General features: G+C 47.0%; 2 protein-coding genes across 3 annotated transcripts in view; both read right to left on the bottom strand.

Annotated features, from left to right (window-relative positions):
* LOC147110875 (testis-expressed protein 264-like) overlaps positions 1–18,555 on the bottom strand; it is a 1,120,589-nt gene that overhangs the window by 894,621 nt on the left and 207,413 nt on the right. The gene's annotated exons all lie outside the window — the stretch shown is intronic.
* Positions 1–18,555, bottom strand: part of LOC147110876 (E3 SUMO-protein ligase ZBED1) — a 110,435-nt gene that overhangs the window by 4,883 nt on the left and 86,997 nt on the right. The window contains exon 1 of one of the 2 annotated variants that reach the window (XM_086001243.1): positions 15,606–15,635. The exons of the other annotated variant lie outside the window; for it this stretch is intronic. The gene's annotated coding sequence lies outside the window, so the exon portion shown is untranslated. Of the gene's footprint in view, positions 1–15,605; positions 15,636–18,555 lie in introns of those variants that run through there. 2 annotated transcript variants of the gene reach the window in all.

Below are 18,555 nucleotides of genomic sequence, written 5' to 3'. Positions count from 1 at the left end.
GATAAATTCAGAACAGATCTCGTAGCTCAAAACTGGGCATCCATGAGGTGCTGTGGGCCATCAGCAGCCCTAGTAAAACTGAAGTCAATGGGAATCGGGGGGGGGGGGGGGGAAATCGGGGGGGGAAGGAACTCTCCACCGGCTAGAGTCATACCTAGCACAAAGGAAGATGGTTGTGGTGGTTTGAGGTCAATCATCACAGCCCCAGGATATCACTGCAAGAGTTCCTCAGGGCAGTGTCCTAGGTCCAACCATCTTCAGCTGCTTCATCAATGACTTTCCCTCCATCATAAGGTCAGAAGTGGTGATGTTCGCTGATGACTGCACAGTGTTCAGCACCATTCACAACTCTTCAGATAATGACGCAGTCCATGCCCGCATGCAGCAAGACCTGGACGACATTCAGGCTTGGGCTGATAAGTGGCAGGTAACATTCACGCCACATGTGCCAGGCAATGACTATCTCCAACAAGCAAGCGTCTAACCACTGCCCCTTCACATTCAATGGCACTACCATCGCCGGATTCCCCACCATCAATATCCTGGGGGTCACCATTGACCAGAAACTTAACTGGACCAGCTACATAAATACTGTGGCAACATGAGCAGGTCAGAGGCTGGGTATTCTGCGGTGAGTGTCTCACCTGCTGACTCCCCAAAGCCTTTCCACCATCTACAAGGCACAAGTCAGGAGTGTGATGGAATATTCTCTACTTGCCTGGATGAGTGCAGCTCCAACACCACTCAAGAAGCTCGACACCATCCAAGACAAAACAGCCCGCTTGACTGACACCCCATCCACCACCTTAAACATTCACTCCCTCCACTATCATCGTACTGTGGCTGCAGTGTGTACCATCTACAAGATGCACTGCAGTAACTCGCCAAGGCTTCTTCAGCAGCACCTTCCAAATCCGCGACCTCTTCCACCTAGAAGGACCAGGGCAACAACCGCATGGGAACACCATCAACTCCAAGTTCCTCTCCAAGTCACACACCATCCTGACTTGGAAGTATATCGTCGTTTATTCATCGTCGCTGGGTCAAAATCCTGGAACTCACTCCCTAACAGCACTGTGGGAGTACCTTCACCACACGACAAATAAGAATGGGCAATAAATGCTGGCCTTGCCAGCGACACCCACATCGCATGAACGAATAAAAAAAAAATTAAAAATTAAGTTGCAGATGGAGGAGATCCTCTGACTAACCATGCACTATTAAACAATGTTCCTACTATAAAATCCTCCTTACTCAGTTATGCAGTGTTTTGTTAAAATTAGGTTTCAACTTTATGCTGGCATTCTGTTCTTTGCAACAGGTTTGGGTAGGTCAACTAAAATAGAGTCAGACATGTTCTGTGCAAAACAATGGTTAGCCTGTACAACTTGTACTCATTTGCAACTTGATGAATTTGCTTATTTCAAAATTGCCTATTGGTAACCCAACGCAATGATTGTGAGCCTACAAACAAATGGGCATGGAAATAGGAATACAGCCAATTTACAATATTTGAAATTTCACTTAAGTGAAATCACTTAAATTGGGTAATCACGTAAGACAACTTTTTAAGCCAACCACTTGGATGTTTATCGAACAACGGAATGTAAAAAGCCGAATTTTGATTTCAAAATCCCAATGGTCAAGTATAAGATGGTGTCTGAAAATTTCATCTATACATAAATGTCACATTCTGTAGATTAAGGTATTTGTCCGAGTTAACGTTGCCATTACTTCAAAGTCTTGGACATGTTTCTGGACATAGTCTGGGGATAGAACCTCCTCTTGTCCGACCCACAAACTACAGCAGGTAGACTGGGGTCGGTCTTATTAAGCTTTGACTGCCTTAATATAACAAACAAAATATATAAATGTGTACGTCTCCATTTTGTTAACAGACATGCACTCACTTCCATTCATTCAGACACATACGCTGGGTGGCCCAGTGCGCTGGTGCAATCCCTGTCCTACTCCATGCAGCCGTTGTGCGGTGTTGAGTTATGTTCCCAAATACTGCAAGGCCACTTGCTGTGTTGTGGAGAGCTACAACCCCCAATAAAAACTCTGTTGAATTACCCCAGGCCACTGTGACACACCAGTTGATTGGTTTTATGCCCTGCGAACCCTTGTTTCGTTAAAAAAAAAATCAGGTCTTGCTGGTGGCCAGCCCAAGTGAATCTGCCAAGTTAAAGTTGAGATGTTGCTGTCTGTGCGAGACCCACACACCAGGAGCCAGCAGCAGGAGGGCAGCACAAGAACAATGTGAAAGCAGCTTTAAAAAGCACTTATTGAGCAGTATTGACCATGAGCTGGGAGAGTGCATCCCTCGGACCTTGCCAGATGAGTTAAGAAATATAAAGAATGGAGGGTGGTTTAGGGAGATATGTTACTTTTAAAAAGATAAAACTCAATTAAAAATAGCTAGACATTGAAAGAGAGTGAATACAAGAGTGTTAATATTCTTTTATCCACATACAGGTGCACTATCCCTTATCCGAAAGCCTTGGGACCAGCTGAGTTTCGGATTGCGGAATTTTTCGGATTTCAGAAGGTATTATTAGAAGACTGGGAAATTTGTATTTAATATAAATTTTAAAAGTTCAGGCTACCTCTTGCGACTGTTCCGTGTCTCATTCCCCTTCCTGCTTCTCTGGAAAGCCGGATATCGGCTGACTCCTACTAAGCTGGCCCGCAAATCAGGTCGGGGGTTGGGTGGGGGCGGAGAAAAGAATATCGGACGCGCCGCGGTTCAGGTCCGGGGGGGGGGGGGGTCGGAGGTCGGGGGTTGGGGGGTCGGCGGGCGGGGGAAAGAATATTGGACGGGCCGCGGTTCAGGTCGGGGGGGGGTCGGAGGTCGGCCGGGGGGGAAAAGAATATTGGACGGGCCGCGGTTCGGGTCGGGGGGGGGGGGGGGTGGGGGAGAAAAGAATATCGGATGGGCCGCGGTTCGGGTCGGGGGGGGGAGAAAAGAATATCGGATGGGCCGCGGTTCGGGTCGGGTCGGGGGGAGAAAAGAATATCGGACGGGCCGCGGTTGGGTTTGGGTCGGGGGGAGAAAAGAATATCGGACGGGCCGCTGTATTGTTGGGTTCACTCTCCCGGTACCTCCTTCACACTGCCCGGCTCGGCCTGCAATCTCCTACCCAGGAGGGAACTCTCTGACCCTCTGCCCTGCTCAGCGTAAGTCGTGCGCCACTCTGGTCATGTCGTGCGCACGACTTACGCTGAACGAAAAAACTTTTGGTTTTTAGAGGTTTTCGGTAGTTCGGATAAAGGATAGTCTACCTGTACTGTATAGGAGTTTATCCCATGGGTCTGGTGTGTGGAGCTGTAGTATAATACTAGAAGTCAGCCTGTCAACACAAAAAGGGAAAAACTAGCATGGTATAAAATGAATGCATACCTACCACCTGTGGTACAAGTCACACTATTTTTAGACCCATCATCTTTGTGAACGGATTCACGTGGTATATAAAGCATATCTGTATCCTTATGCTTTTCCTCATTGGCAGAGTAGGGTTACCAACTCTGATTGGATGTATTCCTGGAGATTTCATCACATGACTTCCCACCTCTAACTGCTGCGCCCCCACACTCCAGCCGTTGGTCACCTGACACATCCACCCTCACAGCGCACCTACTTCCCAAGCACATTGACAAGCGAACAGACTCTTCAGTACCCAGCGATCACAAGAAATGAAAATAAGAACAATGCCCCGATGATTTTTCTCCGGGTTGCTTGCAGCAGGGTCCAGGAGATTAATCTTTAATTCCTGGAGATTTCAAGGCAACCCTGGAGGGTTGGTTACCCTATGGCCGATCCAATGAGGGGCTTCTGGATGGTAACGCATGTGGACCTGTACCTCCGGAGTCGCAGAGTAGTATTGATGCTGTCTATGGAGCAAGACCTGAATTTAAAAATACACAAGCACTCACAGGACATAAAACCAATTAAAACAGTGTGTAGCCAAATTACCATGTGCTCCCAGCTGAAAGCAGTGGAAGCAAGAGACAGTAGTCAGGAAATTTCCCGTTACGCAAATACAGACTGTAATTGAAGGCTGTAATGGTGAACTGATATAATTTCTGTAGCAATTGTAATGTATGTACCTTTAAGGGGGGGAACTACTTTCTACAGCTCATGTATACTGTAGTACCGGCAGTGACCACACCTGTATATAATGCTGAGTAGTAATCTGTTGTTTCAGTTGCACTTTGAACCACGTTGAGTAAGCACCTGTTGTACCGTTCTCTGCAGTCCTTTTCTTATTATTACACGGACGTAACAGTGGTGACGAGCAAGTTCGAACCTACCTGCAACTCTGCATCACCTCCCAGGGATTCGCTCCTGGAGAACAGTGGAAGAAGGTCGAGTCCAGAAGCACGGGCGTCGACCACAGGCAACCGCCCAGTCATCCAGTGGAGATTTGAGCATCGCAGGGGAGGCTGTCGAGAGCCAGGCTTGGCTTTCCAGTCACGGTGGTCCAGCAAAACGGGCTGGCAACAGGTACTGCGCAGACCCTTCCCGGACAGCGATGGGCTAGAGCCTGACCGAGCGGCACAGAAAAAGGCCGAGCAGTGTCGACGGGGGAGAGAGAGAGGGCAGAGCGCACAGGGCGCAGCCGGTGTTCAGTACCGAGCGGCGTCAACGGGGGAGAGAGGCAAGAGAGAGCAGAGCGCAGCCGGTGGTCAAGGGCCGAGCAGCATCAACGGGGGAGAGAGGCGCGCAGGAAAACGTGAGGCGCTGCCATTTGCCACGAGGACCGCCGAGAGCGGCGTTGGCAGCAGCGCGGGAGACGCCATTTTAAGCCGCAGCGGGGAAGAAAGCGCGGGAGAGGCCATTTTAAGCCAGTCTAACCACACCCAAAAATGCCGAAGAGTGGCAGTATCACAGCGTTCGACAATGAAGTCGAAGATTGGACGACATATGTCGAACGCATAGAAGTATACTGCAAGGCGAATGAAGTGCCAGATGACAAGAAAGCGCTGGTATTGTTGAATTCAATGGGTGCAAAAACGTATGGCTTACTACGAAACCTAGTAACCCCAGAGAAGCCAGTACATAAGAACATAAGAACATAAGAAATAGGAGCAGGAGTAGGCCAATTGGCCCCTCGAGCCTGCTCCGCCATTCAATAAGATCATGGCTGATCTGATCCTAACCGCCAATCCACTATGACAGGACTATCTCCTGAATCTAACAGAATTAGACACACGAAACAGGAGCAGGATCAGGCTACACGGCCCCTGGGCCCGCTCCGCTACCCACAGGGCCATGACCGATCCGCACCTAAACTCATGTCCAAATTCCTGCCCGCTCCCCGTAACCCTTAATTCCCTTTTCTTCTAGGAAACTGTCTATTTCTGTTTTAAATTTATGTAATGATGTAGCTTCGACAGCTTTTTGGGGCAGCATATTCCATGGACCTACCACCCTCTGAGTGAAGTAGTTCCTCCTCATCTCAGTTTTGATGAGGAGTAGAAAAGGATTTTGAAAACATAGTGTCAATCCTACAGGACCACTTAAACCCCACACCGCTGCTGATAGCAGAAAGGTTTAAGTTTCACAAAAGGAACCAGCATAAAGATGAAAGTAATGCTGAGTATTTAACAGAACTGCGCAAGCTATCGAAACACTGTCACTTTGGAACGGCACTAGCAGATACTTTAAGGGACAAGTTTGTGTGTGGGCTTCAAAGTGAAGGAACCCAGAAACGGCTTCTATCAGAAAAGGATCTTACGCTGGACAAGGCTTTCAGCATTGCAGTATCACACGAAGCAGCAGCACGGGGTGCTGCAGAGATACAACGGAGACCGCAAGAATATGGCACAAATGAAATGTCATACGGAACAGTGAAGTGCTATCGCTGCGGCAGAACAACACGCGACCATAATGATTGCTGGTTCAAGGACAAAGTGTGCAGAAAGTGTGGAAAAGTAGGACACATAGCAAGAGTCTGCAGGTCGGGAAAGAAAACCAGCAGCAAGAAATCTCCACAGGAGAAGTACAAGAAGGTACATAAGGTGACGGACAGTAGTTCAGACGAACAGAAGTGATACAGACGCCGGAAGCAAGGAGCTGGGTTGTCTGAAACTACATAATGTGATCAAAACGGAGGATCACCAAACTATCTGGGTCACTCGCAAGATATCAGGAGTCCAAGTGAAAATGGAATTGGACACAGGATCAGCCCTAACAGTCATAAACCGAAGGGACTACAAGCGGCTATTCTCACATATACCCTTGAGAGATACAAAGATTGTCTTGAAGACGCACACGGGGCAAAAAGTCTACCCCAAAAGAAAAATAAGGGTGAACGTTATATATAACGGCAAGGAAACACCAAAAATGGACCAATATGTATTGCCAGATGGAGGACCACCACTACTAGGACATGAATGGATCCGGAAGATACAGCTAGATTGGCATTCCATACAAGCACTGACTGTAGACGCCAAAAAGGATGACGACGTCACACCTGGACGACTGTCAAAAATGCTAACTGACGCACAAGAAGTGTTCCAGCAGGGCCTCGGAACACTAAAAGGCGTAACAGCGACGATCAAAATAGAGGAAAATGCAAGCCCAAAGTTTTTTAAGGCCAGACCGGTACCTTATGCGATCCGCCCGGCCGTCGAAGCAGAGCTGGAAGGTTTGGAACGTTCAGGAGTACTGTCCAAAGTGGACTGGAGCGAGTGGGCTACACCCATCGTTCCTGTAATGAAGAGGTCGTTGAGTAATACGCCTGGGGAACCAAAGAAGGTTTGCATCTGTGGGGACTTTAAGGTGACAGTGAACCCAGTCCTTCACACTGTACAATATCCGCTTCCGCAGATTGAAGATATTTTTGCCTCGCTATCTGGAGGGAAACGCTTCACTAAGATTGATCTGGCCCAGGCGTACCTGCAAATGGAGGTAGAAGAAGCCTCGAAACAGTACCTCACGATCAACACTCATAAAGGTCTCTACCAATACAACCGGCTGGTGTTCGGGGTAGCATCAGCTCCGGCTACTTGGCAAAGGGCAATGGAACAAGTCCTGCAAGGGATTCCAGGGACCCAGTGTTATTTGGACGACATCCTGGTCACGGGCGAAAATGACAGTGATCACCTCGCCAACCTGGAGCAGGTGCTCACTAGATTGAAGGAATATGGGCTCCGAGCTAATCACCACAAATGTGAGTTTATCCAGAAACAGATCTCGTATTGTGGCCACGTTATTGATAAAGAGGGGTTACATAAGTCCCCTGAAAAGATTGAGGCAGTAGTCAAGGCTCCAGCACCGGAAAATGTGTCACAACTGAGGTCGTTCCTCGGGCTGGTGAACTACTACGATAAGTTCTTGCCGAATTTGTCTACCGTACTACACCCACTGAACACCCTACTGCAAACGGGGGTACCATGGAAGTGGAGTGACAAATGTAAATGAGCTTTCCAGAAGAGCAAAGCATTGATCATATCAAAAGAGGTGTTGGCTCATTTCAACCCAGCACTACCAATTCAGTTGGCGTGTGATGCATCACCCTATAGCATTGGAGCGGTGCCGTCGCACAAATTCCCGGACGGCTCGGAGAGGCCAGTAGCCTTTGCGTCTCGGTCACTAACCTCAGCCGAGCGTAACTACGCCCAGATTGACAGGGAGGCCCTCAGCCTAGTGTGGGGAGTGAAAAAGTTCAATCACTATCTGCACGGGCAGAAGTTCACCTTGCTGACTGACCACCAACCACTTGTCTCCATCTTTAATCCAAAGAAGGGCGTTCCGGTGATGACTGCGCAACGGCTACAAAGATGGTCCCTTTTTCTAGGGGCACACCAATATGAAATCGAGTATAGGGGCACGAAACAGCATGGAAACGCTGATGGGCTATCACGCCTGCCACTGCCTACTGCGGAGGAAGCACCAGCAGTGGATCCTGTCAAAATATTTCATTCGACTATAATTGAATGCTTGCCAGTAACTAACGCTGGTATAGAGAAGGAGACCCGAAATGACCCGACACTGTCTCGGGTATATGATTTGACGGTGAAGGGATGGCCAGCACATGGCGACTCACTGTTGCCAGCATTCTCATCCAGAAGAGAACAGCTGTCAGTATGCCAGGGGACCTTGATGTGTGGATCACAAGTGGTAATTCCACCCAAGTTAAGGGAGAGAGTGCTCAATGAGCTTCACGAAGGTCATCTGGGAGGGGTGAAAATGAAAAGCCTTGCTAGGGCTTATGCGTGGTGGCTGGGGATTGATCAGCAAATCGAGGACCTGACAAAGAGCTGCTCAGGATGCCAGAAGGTCCAAAATGCACCACCACATGCCCCTCTACACCCATGGGAGTGGCCCTCATCTCCATGGCAACGGGTGCATATTGATTTTGCTGGTCCATTCATGGACTCAATGTTCTTAATAGCCGTGGATGCGCACTCGAAATGGCCTGAGGTGATCAAAATGTCCTCCACCACCACGGAGAAAACTATTGCAGTCCTACGGAACGGCTTGCCAGAGCAGATTTGCTCTGGTAATGGACCACAGTTTGTGTCCGAAGAGTTTCGAAGATTTATGAAAAGGAATGGGGTAAGGCATTACACATCCGCCCTGTATCATCCAGCCACAAATGGATTGGCTGAGAGGTTCGTACAAACCTTTAAAAAAGCAGTAAAGGCCATGTGCGATGACGACATTCCACTGCAGCATAAGGTGGACAATTTCCTGTTAGCCTAAAGAAATGCGACACATGCAGTCACCAACCAGGCCCCGGCCATGATGTTCTTTAACCGAAGGTTGAGATCTTGTCTGGATTTGCTCAGACCAAATGTACGAAGAGGTGTTGAGAGTAAGCAATTCCAGCACATCAATGAGAAGCCGACAAGGAGCTTCAATGTAGGGCAACCAGTCTTGGCCCGCGACTACCGAACAGAGAAATGGCAACCAGGAACGATATGCACACGGCAGGGGCCACTAAAGTACACAGTGGACGTTGGGGAGAGCATCGTGAGACGCCATGCTGACCAGATCCTAGAGTCACAGGAATGAGTCAACCCCATGCCTCGCCCATACGTACCTGGTGATGAACCCGACGTACAGGTAGCATCTACCCCAGAAACAGTAGCATCGGAAGCTGATGAACCAACCGACGACAGGGGCCCAGAATCGCCTCCGCACCAAGAGCAAGACACTCGTGAAAGGCGCTATCCAGAAAGGATCAGGAAGCCTCCCCAAAGACTGAATTTATAAATAGACTATTTTCAGCTAATGTTGCATGTTAAAAGTGTTAATTGTGATTAGTTTGATATTTAATTGTTAAATGAGTGTTATGGTACTGTTAATCTAAAAGGGGAGGAATTGTAATGTATGTACCTTTAAGGGGGAGAACTACTTTTTACAGCTCATGTTTACTGTAGTACCGGTAGTGACCACACCTGTATATAACGCTGAGTAGTAATCTGTTGGTTCAGTTGCAGTTTGAACCACGTTGTGTAAACACCTGTTGTACCGTTCTCTGCAGTTCTTTTCTTATTATTACACGGACGCAACAGCTTAAATGCTAAGTGTGTCCTAAAACTTATAAATGTAAGAAATCACACAACACCAGGTTATAGTCCAACAGCTTTATTTGAAATCACAAGCTTTCGGAGCGCTGCTCCTTCGTCAGGTGAAGTGGAGAGATGCATAAAAACACAGCTTATATAGTCAGAGAATAATGTCAGATGTTTACAGGTAATCTTTCTAACTGCCATTTATCACACCTCGGCAGAGAGATAATCACAGCAATCAAAGGTGTAAATGGTGTCCAAACAGGTCAGTCAGGAAAACATTACATCAAAGAGCAATGAGGTGGCGTCACAAGGGGTCAAATGTTGCAGATGCTGGGGTCTGTATGAAAAACAAAAAAAGATAAAAAACATTTTTTTAGCTGAAAATCACAGCAGGTCCGGCCGCATCTGTGTGGAGAGAACAAGCCAACGACGACTCGAGTCTGGATGACCCTACGTCAGGTGGGGTTACATGTAGCGTGACATGAACCCAAGATCCCGGTTCAGGCCGTCCTCATGGGTGCGGAACTTGGCTATCAGTTTCTGCTCGATGATTTTGCGTTGTCATGTGTCTCGAAGGCCACCTTGGAGAATGCTTACCCGAAGATCGGAGGCTGAATGTCCTTGACTGCTGAAGTGTTCCCCGACTGGGAGGGAACACTCCTGCCTGGTGATTGTTGCGTGGTGTCCGTTCATCCGTTGTCGCAGTGTCTGCATGGTCTCGCCGATGTATCATGCTCCGGGGCATCCTTTCCTGCAACGTATGAGGTAGACAACGTTGGCCGAGTCACATGAGTATGTACCATGTACCTGGTGGGTGGTGTCCTCACGTGTGATGATGGTATCTGTGTTGATGATCTGGCATGTCTTGCAGAGGTTGCTGTGGCAGGGTTGTGTGGTGTCGTGGTCGCTGTTCTCCTGAAAGCTGGGTAATTTGCTGCGAACGATGGTCTGTTTGAGGTTAGGCGGCTGTTTGAAGGTGAGTAGTGGAGGCGTGGGGATGGCCTTAGCGAGGTGTTCGTCGTCATCGATGACATGTTGAAGGCTGCGAAGAACATGGCGTAGTTTCTCCGCTCCGGGGAAGTACTGGATGACGAAGGGTACTCTGTTGGTTGTGTCCCGTGTTTGTCTTCTGAGGAGGTCTATGCGATTTTTCGCTGTGGCCCGTCGGAACTGTCGATTGACGAGTCGAGCGTCATATCCCGTTCTTACAAGGGCGTCTTTCAGCGTCTGTAGGTGTCCATCGCGTTCCTCCTCGTCTGAGCAGATCCTGTGTATTCGCAGGGCTTGTCCATAGGGGATGGCTTCTTTAACGTGGTTAGGGTGGAAGCTGGAGAAGTGGAGCATCGTGAGGTTGTCCGTGGCTTGCGGTAGAGTGAAGTGCTGAGGTGTCCGTCTTTGATGGAGATTCGTGTGTCCAAGAATGAAACCGATTCTGAGGAGTAGTCCATGGTGAGTTTGATGGTGGGATGGAACTTGTTGATGTTGATGCGACAGCCTCAGTACTCAACACCAACAACAGCCAATCTCCAGACGCCATCCTACAACTCATCCGCTTCATCCTTGACCACAATGTCTTCACCTTCGACAACCAGTTCTTTACCCAAACACACGGAACAGCCATGGGGACCAAATTCGCACTCCAATACGCCAACATCTTCATGCACAAGTTCGAGCAAGACTTCTTCGCTGCACAGGACCGCCAACCAACGCTATACACCAGATACATCGACGACATCTTCTTCCTATGGACCCACGGCGAAGAATCACTGAAAAGACTACACGATAACATCAACAAGTTCCATCCCACCATCAAACTCACCATGGACTACTCCTCAGAATCGGTTTCATTCTTGGACACACGAATCTCCATCAAAGACGGACACCTCAGCACTTCACTCTACCGCAAGCCACGGACAACCTCACGATGCTCCACTTCTCCAGCTTCCACCCTAACCACGTTAAAGAAGCCATCCCCTATGGACAAGCCCTGCGAATACACAGGATCTGCTCAAACGAGGAGGAATGCGATGGACACCTACAGACGCTGAAAGACGCCCTTGTAAGAACGGGATATGACGCTCGACTCGTCGGTCGACAGTTCCGACGGGCCACAGCGAAAAATCGCATAGACCTCCTCAGAAGACAAACACGGGACACAACCAACAGAGTACCCTTCGTCGTCCAGTACTTCCCCGGAGCGGAGAAACTACGCCATGTTCTTCGCAGCCTTCAACGTGTCATCGATGATGACGAACACCTCGTTAAGGCCATCCCCACGCCTCCACTACTTGCCTTTAAACAGCCGCCTAACCTCAAACAGACCATCGTTCGCAGCAAATTACCCAGCTTTCAGGAGAACAGCGACCACGACACCACACAACCCTGCCACAGCAACCTCTGCAAGACATGCCAGATCATCAACACAGATACCATCATCACACATGAGGACACCACCCACCAGGTACATGGTACATACTCATGTGACTTGGCCAACGTTGTCTACCTCATACGTTGCAGGAAAGGATGGTACATCGACGAGACCATGCAGACACTGCGACAACGGATGAACGGACACCGCGCAACAATCGCCAGGCAGGAGTGTTCCCTCCCAGTCGGGGAACACTTCAGCAGTCAAGGACATTCAGCCTCCGATCTTCGGGTAAGCATTCTCCAAGGCGGCCTTCGAGACACACGACAACGCAAAATCATCGAGCAGAAACTGATAGCCAAGTTCCGCACCCATGAGGACGGCCTGAACCGGGATCTTGGGTTCATGTCACGCTACATGTAACCCCACCTGACGTAGGGTCATCCAGACTCGAGTCGTCGTTGGCTTGTTCTCTCCACACAGATGCGGCCGGACCTGCTGTGATTTCCAGCAAAAAAAATGTTTTTTGTCTGTTTTTTTGTTTTTCATACAGACCCCAGCATCTGCAGCATTTGACCCCTTGTGATGCCACCTCATTGCTCTTTGATGTAATGTTTTCCTGACTGACCTGTTTGGACACCATTTACACCGTTGATTGCTGTGATTATCTCTCTGCCGAGGTGTGATAAATGGCAGTTAGAAAGATTACCTGTAAACATCTGACATTATTCTCTGACTATATAAGCTGTGTTTTTATGCATCTCTCCACTTCACCTGACGAAGGAGCAGCGCTCCAAAAGCTTGTGATTTCAAATAAAGCTGTTGGACTATAACCTGGTGTTGTGTGATTTCTTACATTTGTCGTCCCCAGTCCAACACCGGCATCTCCACACCATGGCTAAAAGTTATAGCCATTAATGCACACTCAATGCCATTTCTGTAACATCTGTTCTACAGCATATCACATTCAATATTTTAGTGTAAGGGTATAAGATAGGTTCAGACAGAGTGAGAGGCAGACACAAATGCAAGATCACAAGATAGTTAGAGGAGGAAGACCATTCAGCCCATCTTAATGCATCTATCCAGAAATATCCCAATGCTGCCACCCCCCCCCCACCCCACCATCCAATTGTTTGTTAGATGATACCAAGGTTTTTGTCTCCACTACTGTATCTAGAAGTTGTTCCACATATTGATCACTCTTTGTCTGAAGAAGAATTTCCTGATATTGTCCTAAAATTACCTTTTACTAGTTTGAAGCTGCTTCTATCCCAGTTTAATTTCAAATAATGGGCCATAATTTGCTGTAGCAGGGCATCTATCAGCGTCGGCCATTAGCTAGACTTGCCCTTGCACATTTAGGTTTTAAATTTTTTGCGTGGCAAGTTGCTGAAAGTACGAGTTGATAACAGCGCAGCGAGGGAAACGGCATCCGGGAGCTGAGTGAATAGGGCAAGCAACTGGGTATCTCCTTAACCAATCAGATTGAAGGATTGTGAAATGACCAGTGCAAGGATTGAGAAGGAAGTGTAATTAGAGTGGGTGAATTCAATGTCAAGTCAGGTACAGAATGAGAAAGAGAGAGGGAAAGAAAGATTGGATTAAGAGAGAAAAAAGAGAGACAAAAGAAAAAGTTATAAAAAATTGCAACTTTAAAATTGGACATTTTTAAAATCTCCAACAATTAAGACCTGAAGGAATGAGACTCCACGGTGGTAAGAGTTCATTTTCAGTGCCGGAGAAGTTGACTGGCAGCAATTAATAATTATCATGTAGTTAAAAGGGTAACTAGACTGAAATGGACAAGAGTGAACTTTCTCTGGTGAGTTTAGTTCATATCTACTGCGCAACTACGGCCATTCAATGCATGTCAGTGGTGAACCAAAGAGCGAGATGCCCTTTTCGCGGCACATTTCAGATAGTAACTTTTGGATTTCCGCATTTAACTTCGCATCTGCCATTCACCTGAAGCTGCTGTGCCATCTACGCATAAATAATGTCAAGCACCATTAGCTTCACCATTATTTTGACAGCAAATTATGGCACAATATTCCAGGTTAACTTTTTTTTATAGCTTATGTACTTCTATGAGACCAGCTCCCAGATGCCTTCTTTCCCGATTGAAAACTCCAAGGGGGAAAATTCAGTTGATTTGCACCTCCCGTCGGGTCGCAAAGCAACTAGCGCCCGGCCGCGGCACCGCTAACGCCTCTCAGGAAATTCAGCAGGAGGTTAGCGGCGGTGGGAACCGTTAGCACCCCACCGGCGATGACGTCATCGCGTGCGTAGCGCCCCGCTCATGCCCCGGCCACGATCTTCGGTAGCACCCCGACTTACCGCTGGACGCTATGTCCGACAGGGTCAGGGGGGCATATGTGCGGCCGGGATGGTGCAAATTAAAGGGGAGGAGCCGGGCAGCCATTTTTGTTGCTGGTCACTTGCCAGCACCTTCTCCCGTTGCTGTCCCTGGCCTCCTGTGTAGCCCCCACCCCCCGCGGAGTGCCAGCTGCGCTCTTTTGCCGGCACTCCAATCCCTGGTGGCCCAGCTGGGCCCTGGGTTGCGCTGCGTGAGGCCCCTCCCCTTTAAGAAGGGGAGAAAGGCCTGCAGTACCGCGGCATGTAGCGCCGCGATCGTTACTCGCAGCGCCCCAAGAGAAAGAGGGAGCGCTTCCAGTAGCGCCCTGCCTCCTTCTTGGGGCGCTACCAGCGAATTTCGGGCACGGGGGCGCTAAAAGTAGCAAAGTTAGCACCCCAAAGGAAGCACGACCCAATTTTGCTCCCCAAGTGTCTCCAGTCTTTTCGCATAGCTCAGACCCCTGACACCAGGGATCATGCTTGTAGTTCTTCTCTGCCCAGCCTCTTGGTGGCTAATATTCAATATGTTGTTTGACTAGAGCGCTATACAGCTTGATCATAACCTCCTCTAACGGATATTCTACTGTTTTGGCTATGTAGTTCAACATTCAACTAGCTTTGTTGATTCAGCTATTTCAACACCATTCTTGAAATATAGAACCACACAAAAAAATTCAATATTAGAAAGTCGATGTATGCACTCACTAACTTCCAATTGCTTGTTATGCCTGTAATTTGCTTCCCTTGTGATGCATCAGGCTGCTCATTAAATACAGGAGTAGACCATGACTGCACTGAAAACTAAAAAAACCTTCATCATCACTCCTCTAGAAGAAGCCTTTCTGTGTAGGCCTCAGACTGCAAACAGGAATGCACAGTACTTGCCTTCACGTATCTGTACTCATTATTTAGCAGCGAACAATTTCTCATAAAATGTAAGGTAAAAGCTAAAAGCACAGCGATATTAACCATGTACGAGAAGCATCATTCCAACTGCAGACAGCAGATGCCTATGCTTAGGGAGCTACACACAGAAGAGGCCTGTGGAGAGAAACAGTCTGCTCCGCAGAATGTAATCAGTAGAACTGCACACTCGCTCAATTCCAAACTGCAGAATCTATGAAAATACTGTATGATGTCACTGTACAAAACACTTAAGTGAAAGTCCCCTTTCTTCCCACAGATAGAACATGTCTCCAGCCCATACACATTACTTTAAATGACTATGCAAGGCTCTAGTCATTACTTGTTGCATTACACAGCTAAATGTCAAATATAAACGCTAATGTGCTTAGTTTAAAAAAACACAACAGTTCGGTGTCAGAGAGTGTGCGTGGATCTGGCCCCTTACCTCCCTCCCAGGCTGCAGAAATCTGAAAGGAGACAGTCTGTGCCAGACATATTTTCAGACTTAACACTACCAGCCTACAGCATGATGTCACCAGGGTAGCAACTCTGTTGCTATGGACTGCCTGGAAAGACCCTAGCAACCAGTTAGCAACCATTGGCATATCATTTTGCAATCTCTGCTTGCACAAATACCAAGAGATTTATTAACTTGCAGGAAGTCAGCCTGCTATATATTTGTGTACTATGATCTACTGACAGTCTTTAACCCTTTCCTTCAAATGCTGATTTACTTTGACTGCTGTTTTTGTTTTCTTTAAACTGAAAGTGTCATTTTTAGCACATTGGGCAAGTACCACGTTTGCTGCACAATAAGGTCCCAGTTGGGATGGATTCATCAATATATCTATCTATAATATTAAAAGTACTACTCCTGTAATACTTTGTTAATTGGCTCAAAGTAAATCAGCAACAAATCAGAATTGAAAAGGGAGGAAAGTGACTAGAAAACTGCCAGTGAGAAACTAACAAGGACTTATGAAAACAACCTACCCGTTAAATAAAGGTGAACCGATCAAATTACTCAAAATGGCTTTTGGAAAAGTTTGCACCATCTACCATTTCTTCCCTTCAGTAACCAAAATTTTTCATGTCTAAAATAACAACTTACATTTATATAGTGCCTTTAACGTAGCAAAACGTCTGAAGACGCTTCACAGGAGCGTTGTCAAACACCGAGCCACATAAGGTGATATTAGGGCAGATGACCAAAAGCTTACATAGGATTACATAGGATATACGGCACAGAAACAGGCCATTCGGCCCAACCAGTCCATGTCGGCATTCATGCTCCACACGAGCCTCCTCCAGTCTTTCCTCATCTAATTCAATCAGCATAACCCTCTATTCCCTTCTCTCTCATATGCTTGTCTAGCTTCTCCTTAAATACATCTATACTATTCGCCTCAACTACTCCATATGGTAGCGAGTTCCACATTCTCACCACTGTTTGGGTAAAGAAATTTCTTCTGCATTCCCTATTTTATTTCTTGGTGACTATCTTATGTTGATGGCCTCTGGTTCTGCTCTTCCCCACAAGTGGAAACACTCTCTCTGTATCTACTCTATCAAAACCGTTCATAATTTTAAAGACCTCTATTAGGTCACTCCTCAGCCTTCTCTTTTCAAGAGAAAAAGAGACCCAGCCTGTTCATTGAAGGGTATAACCTCGCAGTTCTGGCATCATCCTTGCAAATCTTTTTTGCATCCTCTCCAGTGCCTCTATATCCTTATGATGATGATATGGCAACCAGAACTGCACGCAGTGCTCCAAGTGTGGTCTAACCAAGGTTCGGTACAAGATTAGCATAACCTCTCCTTTTGAAATCTATCCCTCTAGAAATGAACCCTAGTGCCTGGTTTGCTTTTTTTATGGCCATATTGAGCTACATCACAACTTTTAGTGATTTGTGTATTTGTACTCCTAAATCCCTTTGCTCCTCTACCCAATTTAGATTCTTATTTTCCCAAGTAATATGTGACCTCCTTATTTTTACCAAAATATAATACCTCACATTTATCTGTGTTGAAATTAATTTCCCAATTATATGCCCATTCTGCAAGTTTATTAATATCTTCTTGTGATTTGTTGCTCTTCTCCTCAGTATTGACTATCCCTCCCAATTTGGTGTCGTCTGAAATTTAGAAATTCTGTTTTTGATTCCAAAGTCTAAATCGTTAATATAAATTCTGAACAAGTGTTCCCAACACTGATCCTTGTGGGACTCCAATTCCCATCTTCTGCCACTCTGAATAACTAGCTACCCTTTACCCCTACTCTCCGCTTTCTGTCTTTCAGCCAGCTAGCTATCCATTCTGTCAATTGTTCCCTGACTCCGCATGCTCTGAACTTATTCATTCGTTTATTATGTGGTACCTTATCAAGGGCCTTTTGAAAATCTAGATATATTACATTTACTGCATTACCCTTGTCTGCTCTCTCCATTGCCTCCTCAAATAATTCAATGAAATTGATCAAGCAAGACTTTCTCTTTTGAAATCCATGTTGACTATTCCGTATTATATTTCTGGTTTCTAGATGATTTTCTATTTTCTCCATTAGTAGGGATTCCATTATTTTTCCTACCGATGTTAACCTGACTGGTCTAGTTCCCTGGACGTGTTCTATCTCTCTTCTTAAATATAGGTATAACCCTAACTATCCACCAGTCCTCTGGCACTACAGCTTTTTCTAACAAATTATTAAATATGCATAATAGTGCCTCTGCTATCTCTTCCCTAGATTCTTTTAAAATGCACAAATGTAATCTGTTCGGACCAGGGGTTTTATCCTCTTTAGGGGCTAAATTAAATAAGGCCCGAAAACAGGCACGGGAATCGCAATGTGCAATCTGCCCGCGCCCGTTGAAAGTAATGCAGGCAGCACGCAAAATTCGAGGGCGAGGTCGCACACGAATTCTGCTGGAGAGAACTCAGATGAGGACTTCGATGGAGCAGCCTTCAGAAGGGTGGTGAGCATGCACACAGAAATGCTTGGTACAATGACAGACCTGCCAGAGAGCGTCGTCATGGTCTAGGAGCATGGAGGAGCCCAGCTCCAACATTGCACGGGGTTTTGCGTGGAGCTTGGAGCCCGTGATTTCCAGGATGGAAGTGATGGGCAGCTCCATTAGAGCACTTAATAATAATAATAATCAACTTTATTGTCATTGATAGTGCACAAGTGCAGTACATCGAAATGTAGGCTTGCGGCTCCCGAGAGTGTACATTTAGATTAAGACATTTAAACATTCAACATTCATTTGGCTTGTAATACATTAACATAAACATAATAAAGTACATTGGCAGATGTGCAGGCTTTAGAGTTTATTTGTGGAGTTCAGTAGGATGACAGCCCTGGGAAAGCTGTTCCTAAATCTGGTCGTTCGGGTGCG

The sequence above is a fragment of the Somniosus microcephalus genome, chromosome 11 (genome assembly GCF_052327205.1).
Source record: "Somniosus microcephalus isolate GS21.2 chromosome 11, FLI_Smic_1.0, whole genome shotgun sequence".
Taxonomy (NCBI): domain Eukaryota; kingdom Metazoa; phylum Chordata; class Chondrichthyes; order Squaliformes; family Somniosidae; genus Somniosus; species Somniosus microcephalus.
Note: the sequence above shows the minus strand (reverse complement) of the source record. Positions and strands in the feature narration are given on the sequence as shown.